Source organism: Cynocephalus volans, chromosome 6, assembly GCF_027409185.1.
Source record: "Cynocephalus volans isolate mCynVol1 chromosome 6, mCynVol1.pri, whole genome shotgun sequence".
In the NCBI taxonomy this organism is placed as follows: domain Eukaryota; kingdom Metazoa; phylum Chordata; class Mammalia; order Dermoptera; family Cynocephalidae; genus Cynocephalus; species Cynocephalus volans.
Window position 1 is genome coordinate 10,134,195 of NC_084465.1, and position 12,500 is coordinate 10,146,694.

Consider the following 12,500-nt stretch of genomic DNA (forward strand, 5'->3'; position numbering starts at 1 on the left):
GCACCTCAAATTATATATGTAAAGTCCCTTCTGCCTTGTTAGGTAACACACTCATAGTCCTGAGGATTAGGACGTGAACATTCTGGGACCATTACTGTGCATAAGATACTAACCTAAGGTAGAGATACACCCTCAGTGCTGATGGGGACAGGCAAGTAAGTATCCTCATAGATGTTCATTTCTGTAAAATGTCCAAACATCCTTTATTTCCACCTTCGAGAATTTCTCTTCCTGCATACAGACAATAATTTATCTCACCTTAATTCTAAACATTTTAAATTAGCCTAAGACAACCAGCATGATTCCAAAAAATTAATAAAATTATTACACCATACATAAAGTAATGCAGGATGTACATGTAATATATATGTAGACATGTGTAAATGTCTACATGAGTAGACATACATATTAGTACACGACATTATTAGCATATTTCAAACTGTCTTGGCCAAATTACCTGACTGTTTAGTATAATTTTCCAATTTTTGCTATGTGTAGTAAAGCTATCTACAAAGGCTAAAGTAGAGGTGTGTATGTCTCTGTGTGGGTTTATGACTCACGACAAAAAGAAAATACATATACACTAAAAAAGTACAATTCTCTCAAGTACCACAAATTTAGTTCAAATCACAAATAGATATTGAGTAGCTGCTAAATGATATGCACAAAAATTTATATATGAGGCATGGTGCTTGGTCTCCTGAAGCTTATGATTAGAGAGAAGACAGAGAGATACCCAGGCAAATAATTATAATTATAGGTAAGATAGAAAGTGACTTTGCAATAAGTATAATTTGCTTTGAGAGCCTCAGAAAGCCAGGCCACACTGCATGGACTTTTCCGAGACAGTGGGGTTGTGGGCAGAGGCAGGGAGGCCTCCTTGTGAAGGAGCATTGAAGTGGGGTCTGCAGGACTGAGGGATGTTAAAAGGCAGATGTGTGAAGGGTATTTTAGGTGCAGGTAATAAGGTCAGCAATGAGAAGGTACCAATATTCTTAGAGTGGCCACAATGTCAAGTGAGGAGAAGCAGAGAAGGCAAGGTGAGGAGAGACTTTGGACCTCCCTAAATAGTAACTGAAGGGGTCTGGACAACGTCCTGGAGGTAACAGGGAGCTATTACCTGTTGCAGGTGTGAGAACAGGATATTAACAGGGCCCTTCTAAAGAACTAACGCTTGGGATGGAGAATGTTAGTGCCTCGTACCACTCATTTCTCCCTTCTTTTTGGTAACAGAACTCTCATGCTTAGTGATGCACATTCATGCCCAGGTAAAGGCTACATAACCCAGTCGTCCTCACTACTGGTTGTGGTCATTTACCTAAAGTTTCAGCCAATGCTATGTGAATTGCAGTGCTATGGAAAGTTATTTTCTGAAGGAGAGGCCATGCTCTTTTCCCCTTTCTCTACCTTTTACCTGGAATGTGAATGTGATGGCTGGAGCTGTAGAAGCCATGTTGGGTCCTGAAGATGATGTCAAACCTGAAGGATGCTAGAACAGAGTGCTGGAAGGAGCATGGGCTTCTTTCACATCAAAGGGAAATTAACTTTTACCTTGTTTAAGCACTTTTATTTGTCTATTTATTTGTCTATTATACACAGCTCAACCTAGCCCTAAATCAGTGGTTTTCAACCCCTGCTACACACTAGAAAGCTTGGAAGTTTGCAAAATCCAAGGATGGCCAGAAATGATCCCTAGAGGTTTTAATGTAATTAGTCTGAGGCAGGGCCTACTGATCAGTGATAGTTAAAGCTCCCCAGGTGATTCTAATACGATGCTAGACAGTAACAGCCACGGTGATAGATATGGCTGCTAGATGAGGGATTTTCAGGGCTGGAAGGCATTGTGAAAGGTTGTTGCAATACCATTACTTAGATTTAGAACTACCAGAAAGGCAGGGTCATGGATGCTCAGGTGTCTGTTTTAATGGCTTGGGGGACGTAGAATACATGCAAGGAAAGTGGTGACCAATTGGTAGTATGTAAGGCAATGGGGTTTTACACTTGGGAAATTGGGAGGGTGGAAATATAGTTAAAAGAAAGAGCACGTAATAGCAGGAGGCGGTTGGCCTGTTGGGGATAGTGTGATGATGAGTTTCAGACGTCAGGGATTTGAAATTTCAGTGGGACACACAGTAGACAAACACACAATGTGCTGCATCCTCACGGCCCGCAGTTACAATGCGCTTCAAGATGCTTCATTTGCACTTTTCTTTAAACTCAATGACATGCCTTTTAATTTGATCCTTTTTTCATGATTGATTTTAGGAGAGAATGCAATTTTTTCTGGTCCGAAAATAGAACAGGTCTCCTTCTTTTTAAAGCATGTGTGGAAAGGACTGCTGATAGGAAATAAACTGCTTTTTCAGAAAGTGCTTTTGGGTCTTAGTTCTGTTTTTCTCGAGATAACTAAATAATCTATTCCATTCAAGTCCATTTAACATTCTGTTGGTATGTTGTATCTATTTCAGGAACCCACAGCATGCTCTGAACATTTGACAGGCTCCCACCTGATTAATCTCTCTCTCCTTCCTGCCATCAATATTATTTAGGGGCAGTGGTCAAACCGTATTGACACTTTGCTGACATCTTCTCCGGTGCCCAATTACCTTTCTGTCATGATACAATCCACGAGGTGACAGACAGGAGGGTTCTAATGCTGTGCCAAGCAGGTTGGCACCAAAATATCCCAGAGACAGTACATAATATATCATTTTTATGCTTCTTCTGGAGATTGGAAAGGAACTTCCCTATCCCCATGGCCTATAGGTTTTTCAACTCACAGGGCTGCAGAAACACAGTGGCGTTCGAGGTAGCTTTGTAGCTTGACCTACCCGGCACCTGCCTGGACAAGGCTCACTGATAATTCCTGGTTCATATCCAAGATAACTCCTAAGGAAGGAGAGCAAGGCCCTTGCCTGAGACTCTTAACCCCGACCCACATATTGGGAAGTAGTTACCCTTCTTAACTGGGTTAGCTGCTAAGCTTTGCAGGAATATGCTGCTGCGAGGCAAACTCCAGCAGAGAAAGTATAAGGAAAGAAGTGCATGGGCCACACGGCCCTCTGGAAAACATCAGTCCAGCCTGCTCCGATACAGAAGTGTGTGCTTTGGGGCTACATAGGATTAATATTAAGTTTCATTTTTTAAAAAAAACAAAGCTGAACTTAATGAAGAGGGTCTTCATTAGTTCAAAAGAGCATTTCCATTTATGTATCTAAAAAGGAAACAGCAAGAGCTGTCCATTTTATATTTTATTTTATACCCACATACACATGCACGCACATTTATTTGAAGATCAACTATTGTTTGTTGCATTTAGCAACAAGGAGAGTATTACTCATAATTGATATCAATATTCCTCCTAATATCATATTCCTATCAAATGCATGAACAAGGCCACTGAATATAGGGATGTAAAGTAACTGTTATTCCAAGCAGAATCCCAAAAGGTTTAAAAGCATAGACATGAGTTACACAGAATTCAGATCAGTGAGAAAAAAACTTGTTTCACCAGTGGCGATAAAGCTGGTGGTATGAATGTTCTCAGTTTCACTGCACCCTGGGCAGAGAGGAGTCCTCCACCTTGCTGAGAAACTCCTTCCAGTATTGGGGCTAACAGAGCCGGGAAGAAGGATGCTTTTTCAGTTTTGGATTTTTTTTTGTCATTAAAAATCATTCTTCTATCTGCTTTTTCTTAAAAGAACAATTTAATATTGTTTTGTCATATAATAGGATATGAGCTGGAGTCCCTATTTTTTACTTTATTTTGGTTTTTCAATATACTTTAGAATTTTTAATTGAACAGGTTAAATATGATCATGACAAAAAATTTAAAGATGTAGAATGGGACAAGCGAGGTCCTCCATAAAATCCTACATCTTTGTTCCACTGTGTAAACCATTATTAACAATTTCTTTTGCAGAGTTTCCAGAAATTGTCTATGCATGTGTAAGAGTTACGAGTTTGTGCCCATTAAAGAAACGCCATACTCGCATTACACATGCTATTCTTCAGCTTGCTTTTTGCACATTCATCTTGGCTATCATTCTGTGCAACTGCTTATGTATCTCCTTCCTTCCTTTAACAGCCCTACAACATTACAATAGTCTAAAACACTGTTAATAGACATTTCCGTTGTTTACAGGTTTATCTGTGTTTGTTTTGACTGCTCCAAATAATGGAAAATAAAATCACAGAACATATCTGTATTTGTTTAAGAGGATACATGCTATATGGGGAAGGATTCACTCAAAGGATATAACGTTAAAGCTTTGATTGCATTTTCCAATTTGCCCTCAAAAAGGTGGCTTCAGACATACATTCCTACCGAGAGTGTGTTAAGGGGCATCTTCCAGCCTGCTGCCAACGATGGGACAAAGAGCTGTGCTCCACTTGCTGAGGGCGAGGTGCGGTGCTCAGGCTCCTCTGGTCCTTGCGCCACCTCCAAAGGCAGGCGCTGTTGTCGTTTCCATTTTACTTAGGAGGAAACTGAGGCACGGGGAGGTCTTACTCCTGGGCTGAGTGCTGGAGCAGGCAGATGAACACAGATTGTCCGACTCCACAGCCCAGGCTCCCAGCTCCTCTCAGGGACCTCCCCCTCCCACTAAAGGGTTTTCTTTTCCAAGCTGATCCTAGAAAGAGGATGCCTTGTGAGGGTCTTCAGCAAACTTTAAAAGTATAAAACCGAGATTCTTTTCAAATAACCATTGTCTGTGTTTTTTTTCTTTTTCTTTCCTTCATTGATCTGCTTGTTGCACCTCAAAAATCTGAAGCTGTAAAAGCTGTTTTTGTTTGCATGTTTGTTTTGGGGGTGGGTGGGATGGGAGTGGTGTTGATAAGTGATTTCTAGAGTTGTCATCAGGGTGGACTCTCTAGTGCCCGACAAATCGCTTTCACGGCCTTTGATTCGTGGACATGTGGGGCAAATACCTCTATATTGCTCCTGAATTGGGGAGCAGAAATTAGTTTAATATTGTTGTGAAGTGCTTTTCCATTTAATACTGTAGATTTAGCAGGACCTTGTCCCTGCAATATTAGAGATGCTCCTCGCCCTCAATAAATCTTGATTTAAACTGTGCTATTCCTGAAACCTAATTTTTATGCTTTAATGATGTGGCTGCACTTGTGTCCTGGCTATGCCCCACATGAAATCATAGAAGGAAGAATTGGCAGACTTTCCCTTCTCCTCCCCTTATGGGGAGAGAAGATCAAATAAAATTGGACTGATATTGTCACCACACCCATTGGGTTACAAAGTTGTCCTACAGGAGGTGTCACCTAAGACTGAAACCTCACCTTGGGGAAACACACCTGACTTACCAGGTCCCAGAACAGACCCCAGTGATGGCCTGGCCTAGGCCCGGTGATAGACACAGCCCTTTGTGGCTTAAGCTGGGGATTTTCTCCTCAAGGGAGTTAATGTCTGCACTGTCAATCAACCTGAGAAGCAAATGTTCCTCCTGTAGGAACTTGGGGTGAGGATGTAGAACTTGCTCTTCCTCTGGGGTCTGGAGGAGGGTCTGGCTTGCATCCAAAGGCCCAGTAACACCTGAGGCATGTGGCTGAGATCCACAAGAAGCGTAGCTGTCCCGCCTGGCAGTGTCATATTTCTGTCAACACCAAGCCTTCAGTGAAGTCTTGCTGGAAGCCACAGTCTGGTTTCTGCTGTGCTGGGGATGACTAGGGAGCCCTCTTGCTTCCATGAGAATGTCAGTGACAGTCACAGACTGAGACAGCTGTGGCTAGCAGAACAAGAATCTCATGAGGGCAGCTTCAGCATTGGAGGCAGTGACAGGGCATCCAGACCAGAAGGCCAGGGTGGAAGAGCTGGGAGAAGCCGTTCTTGACACCCATGAATCTATACTCGGAAACCATGAGGTCACTCTGCAGCCGGGCACGCATGGGTGGGTGCAGTTTCAGGTGAGTTTACTGAAATACAAGGGTACTTCAAAAAGTTCATGGAAGAATAGAATTAAAAGATAATACAAATATTTCTATGAACTTTTTGAAGACCCCCTCATAGAAACAAAAATTAGAATAGGTGTTTGCTGAGCATTACTAGTGAGACACAGATGTGTCTTCTCATATATGAGTATCCTCTTATTTAAACTTCCTATCCACTTACGATCTAGTATCACTGCTATTTCAATTTTGTGGGTAAGGAAATAGTCACAAAAAGCTTTCATAAGCTGTTGAAGGTCACTGAGCTGGCAAGCAACAGAGCTAGGATTCAATACCACGTTACATTTAGAAAATAATTTGAACCTATTTAAGGTAAAGACTACTTTTACTATAAAAGTAAAAGAGGAGATTTTTAAAAGCCAAATCAGGAGCACCACAGAGGTGAGTAAAACTAGATATTAAAAAAAATCATACCCCCACATTCATAGCAGTGCACTGACAATCACTAAGACATGGAAGCAGCCCATATGTTCATCAGCAGATGAATGGACAGACAAAGTGTGTTCTGTCCATACAATAGAATATTATTCTCTCTTACAAAGGAGGGAATTTCTGACACATGCTACAAAATGGGTGAATCTCGAGGACACTACGTACTTGTAAAATAAGCCAGTCACAAAAAGACAAATACTGTATGATTCCACTTGTATAAGGCTCTTAGATCAGTCAAAACCATATGAAGGCACTTCAAAAAGTTCTTGAGAAATAGAATTAACCAATTTCTCACTGGACACAAAGAATGATTATGTTTTATAATGATGAATATATTAATTATCTTCATTTGGTCATCACATATTGTATACAGGTATTAATATTCAACTCTGTACCCGACGAGTATGTATAATCAATTACGTTTGAATAAAAAATAGAATTAAAAGGTAATACAAATCTTTCCATGAATTTTTTGAAGTACCCTTGTAGAGACAGAAAATAGAATAATTTTCAGGGGCTGGGGGAGGGAATGAGGAGTTATTGTTTAATGGCGACAAAGTTTCAGTTTTTGCAAGCTCTGGAGATGGTGATGGGTGCACAACAATGTGAATGTATTTAGTATCACTGAGTTGTAAAATTAAAATGTTTAAGATAGGTAAATTTTATGTTGTTTGTATTTTACCACAATAAAAAATAGGAAAAATGATACGATTGTTCTGTATACAGTATACATGCTAAAAATTTATGCAGAACTTATGTCTTACTGTGTGATACCAAAGAGTGAATCTGAAGTTGCCTGTCCTGGGTTTAAATCTCTGCTCTACCACCTGTTAGCTGTGGGACCTTGGGGTAGAAATTAAACTCTCCGGGGCTTAATTTTCTCATCTGTAAATGGGGATAAAATAGTACCTTCATCATTGGGTCAATGTGATGTTTAAATGACATGACACATTCAAGTACTTGGAACAAAACCTGGCATGTAATTAACTCCATAAATGTTCATCATTATTATTTTGAACATGATGAATGAGAAGGCACATATAAATATTTCACTGTGACTAAAAGGCACTCTGAAAACTTCATGGAAAAATATCACTTAGATTAAGTTGTTTATTAACAGTGAAAAAATGTATAATGATTACTTTTCAAAATGTTCAAAATATGTGCCAGTTAGTTGTTGGATAGCTTAACCTGACTCGATCAAATATAAGTTTTTGGCTTTGAAACACTGAAGAGATTTTTTGGCAAACTCGTCTCTGCTGCTATAAAAGTTGGTCATGGATTATCTCTGGTCCAGGAAGTAAAAGCCCTACCGACTGGCCAATTCCACTTAGGGTCAATGAAACAGGGCACAACTGGTTAGCACTTGATTGGCCTTTCTGATGTGGAGGCGGAACCTGCTTACTAATTGTAACACAAAGATGGTGCTAATGGCTTTTCACCTCCCTTATTTCCCACCATGAATGTCCTCATCTCAGTTAAGGCCCAACTATCCAGAAATTCTACAATGAGAGAAGTTCAATGAGAAAAAGGCACTCGAGCGGTGAATGGCGTTCCTTCACTGATAATTCCATTTTGGAATTGCTAATTTCAGATGTGATGATTTAGCTCATTGAGTCAGGCTGCAAGAGACCAGGAATTACCCAGCAGTGGGCACTTAGCTTAGACCAAAGCTCACTTAATTAGAATTCTGGCACTGTAGGTGGGAATATTTACTATTGCTGTGAATAGTAAATCATAAATGTTAAATTACATTCAATCGCAGAAATAACTGTGCAAAACTTCTCTGTGCATAGATAATCAGGCAATTATTGGGATGGTTACAGTACTCATAGGCTGTTGCAGTTTTGTTTCGAGACTCAATACTGCTCTGAGCTAAAGTCTCATTTATGCTGGCTTCATTTTTATGTATTTTATGCTAGTAAATAAGAACAAAAATTCAATCTAAGTTTTAGAGCTCTTAAAAAAAAGGAACGTATAACATGTGGTGTATAGTTTAAGCTTTAAATTTAAAACTTACATATAGTTAGTTAAATCATTAAGCTCACAAATCATTAAAAAGATAAAAACAATGTGAGAAATCATCCTCAATCATGATATTGTGGAAAAACACTGATCTGGGGGTTTGGAGATCTGGGTCTTTGGTCTTCTCTCTGCTCCTCATTTCTAATGAAACTTTTGGAAAGCAATTGAAATATTTCTGGGCTGCAATTTGTTAATTTGTAGTTTAAGAAATTTGTAGTGATTCTATCCAGGGTTTTCCTCAATATTTAAATCATAATAAAAATGATACATACTACTGTAATTTTAAACATTTATTTATGACGGCACTTTACCAAGGTCTTTATATGACTTGGGAAGTATTATCTATCTCTGCTGTGCTGGTAAGAAAACTTAGAGGAGTCAAATGTTCTGACTTAAGCCACAGAGAGAGGAAATGGCATAGGAGTACTTTGTACCCATTTTTGTCTCAGTCCATCTTAATCAATTGATTCTTATGATTGAGATAAGATTATTGGAAGAGGTAAGTTTCTTAACTGGACACAGAGTCTGAAAGCATGAGAACCTTTATTTTTACCCTAAGATCACAACAAATGTGGTTTCCCGTGTGATTTTCACTTGGAGGTATGCACTAGATTTTCCTTGTCCTGCATCTCCAGCTCTCTCTGGGGTATAACAAAGAGAACGGAACAGGTCACCTGGCCTATGATCCTCACTTCTCCCAGTTGGGGGCTACAGCCAAAGTCAGCTTCCAGAAGAGGCTGTGGCTTCCTCCCTCTTCCTGGAGGGATAAACATCAGGAACCTACACCCAGACCACCCTGGAGCCCTACGAGTCTGATTTCCCCTCACTGACAAAGTTACTCTCATTCTTGCCCTGGAGGAAGGGAGAAAACAGGGGCTTCCTTGAACAATCACCCTTGGTGCATTCAGCAGAATAGCACTGCACTAGCACTGCTCTCTGAGGGGTGACAGAGGTGGGGACCTGTACCTGCTATTCTCTCAATGATCCCTGATTTGTAAGTTTCTCTAGGAAAGCCTGTTCCATAACGCCTGCCACGTGGCATTGTGGAATTCGACTTGAGTCTGCCACATGGCAGGTTGAGAGCATGAAGTGACCACTTTCCAGTCCTTTTTTATTTATTAAGATTCATTTGGAATCACTAAGAATTGTCATAAGAATTGCCTAATTAAGAGATGAAAATAACTATGTATCCCGTTTTGTATGTTCTATCCTTTTTTTTTATTCTTAGAAAAAGCTGCCAACCAATATTTATTTTTTCTTATACCGACAACAAATCTTTTACAGAGGTTAAAAGCCTCCCCTCAAAAGTGGCAAATCTGGTCTGGACGTAAAGTCACCATCTTCGGTCTTAGTTTTCTCTCTACTGCTCCTGAGCACCGTGGAACATACCTCTAGAAGCAACCCCACTCATTCCAAAATACTGAGGGCATCCACCATGCAGAAGGTCCTTTGCCAGCTGCTGGTGAATTCAAAGACCACCTCCAAATGTGTTCTCTTTCATACAAAACAGGGAAGATCACTTTAATAGTTACTTATTGCTAACATATTCATTACACTTTTCAGTTTGCTCAAAATATAGTGCCTAATGATGAGACATACAAACTTTATGGAAGCAAAGGGCTAAGGATGTCTTGGCTGCTACTCAGCCAAGAGGGAGTGAGACATCAGCAGTGATCAGGTCCCTGAGTAACTGTGAAATGTCGTAATTCAATCAAAAGCTTGCCAAGGAGGTCATCTGGAGTGAGGGTGGAACAGGTACACATACAGTAAGTCTTCTAATCTGTGATCTGAATTCAGGTATGTTCTTTGAAATGGTTTCAGAGGTAAATATATTTCTCCCATGTCTATTTTTCTTACCTGTAATCCCATGAATGGGGCCCCTCTGGGTTTAGACATAGATGTTAGGTTGGTGCCTCCAACTTACTATGTTCAAACCTGACATAGTCATCTACCTTCCTCAGACCTCTATTCCTTAGCTTGACCCGTGGCCTCACTTCCATTCCACTTTGGGAGCCTCAGGGTGAGCCACATGGCTCCCCTCTTTCCTCTCTCACGGTCATAATCATCAAGTCCCGTGGACACCACTTTCCCCAGATCTCATATGGTTCCCCCGTTCTCCACAGTCGTGCCGATGCTCGCCTCAAGCCCTGAACGCCTTTTAAGGACTGTTGCAACTTCCTCCTGCTGGTCCCTTCCTCCCCTCCTGCCCCCCCTGCCCCCCCATAAGGCCACCTGCACAGGGCTGTGCTGCTGCTAAGTCCAAAATCCTAACATCTCAGAAAAGAAGGGAAGTCCTGACGTCGTTCTGCCTACACACGCAGCCTTCCTGTGGCTTCTCCGTTCTTCCCCACGTCACATTCCAGATCCCCTGACCTGACAGTGCCCCATCAGCCACGGTCCTTTGTGCTTCTCCTCCAAGATGGTCCAGGCCAGGGAGAGCTTCCAGGCCAGTGCGTCCTTCTCTTCCCAGCACGCCTCTTCCTCTGAGGACCTTCTTAACTCCTCCCTTCACCCGCTCAGCTCCATTAAAATTTTTCCCAGTAGTTCTTGTATCCTGCACGTCTTCTTCAAAGCACTGATCATATTACCTTGTCTATTGGTGTGTGTGTGTGTGTGTGTGTGTGTTTTCCTTCAACTACTTTTGGGCTGCTGAGAATAAACAGCACATTCTGTTCATCATTGAATCCCTAGCGAGAAGCACGAAGTCTGATAAAAATGAATTTTGCCTGAAGGTATGCACTAGATTTTCCTCTTCCTGTATTCCTCAGCTCTCCTCTGTAGCAGGACAGGAAGAACTGACTAGTGCTGACAGTGGCAGGCACTTGGGGTTGCCAGGACAATGAACCAGCTGGGACAGTGTCCCCACTTTTCTAGTTGGGGAGGCTGCACCCAAAGTCAGCTTCCTAAGGGGGCAGGAGGACAACGTTAAATGGACAGAAGGACTGCAGAGAGTCTGCCAGGCTTGCCGAATGACACACAGCTAGTGAAAAATGGCTACAAGAACATGAGTTGGTGCAGGGATTCTGGTGCTTTCCGTTCGCTGCATTATCCCCAGTGTCTGCAAGAGTCCCTGTCACGTAAGTGTTCAATCAGTATTTGTTGGATGACTCACCGAATAAATGAATGAATGAATGAAATTCCATTCATTTCCATTCCCCTGGCTTCTAATCTTTGTATAGTGTGTGAAAGTGGATGTGTGTGTCTGTGTGCATGTGAATACATCTTTCAAGCAAATAAAATTAAAAATTGAGTATCATGATCCTCTTTTTATCATAAACCACTATTAAAGAATAATGATAACCATTTATGAGTATTTTACACACACACACACATACACAGGCACATTCTAAGCCATATACCCTTTGTAATTCTTTTACTAAAAGAAAAATAACTTTTGGAAAATAAGCAGACATCCTACCTGAAAATCATATAAGTTTGCATTCTCAGGGTTTGTTTGTGGTTAACTGGTAGAATGAATTTGTCTTGTAAATTGTCCTCAGGTGGACTGAAGTAAACCATGGTTAGTGTATGCAGATAATCAGGGCTCTGCTCTCTGCTGCTGTCCAGAGGCAGAAATGAAGCACAGAGAACCTCTCGATGCTTCTAAAAAATTGCGGGAAGCCAGCTGGATGCACTTCTGGGAAGAACCATACTTAGGTTTATAATCTTCCCCCTAAACTTCTGAAGCTTCTCTCTTTCTCTCTTCTCTCTCTCTCTCTCTTTTACAGGAAATGACAGCTGATTTTATCTTTATCTGTTACTGATACAGACCCAGTCATTCTCTGTAAAGCAGGACAAAAGCCAGCTGAAGGATGAAAGAAACCCAAAATAGACTTTTCTTGAACTGATTTGTATCAGAGTTATAAACAATTCCAGGTATGAAAGAGAAGTAGATAGGAAAGCACTTGCTGAAGACAAGAGCACAGAACTATCTTTTCCTTTTCATTCTCTCTCTCCCTCTTCTTTTCTGGTCCAGATATTCAAAGCAAACATTGCAGGAGGTGGGGCACTCACCAAGGAGACTTTACCATGGGCGCTCTCACAAGCGTGCACACAGGCTTTCTGCCCGCGCCACCCCTCCA

The 12,500-nt window shown here is 41.2% G+C and overlaps 1 protein-coding gene across 1 annotated transcript in view; it reads right to left on the minus strand.

Annotated features, from left to right (window-relative positions):
- CNTNAP2 (contactin associated protein 2) overlaps positions 1-12,500 on the minus strand; it is a 1,419,793-nt gene that overhangs the window by 435,338 nt on the left and 971,955 nt on the right. The gene's annotated exons all lie outside the window — the stretch shown is intronic.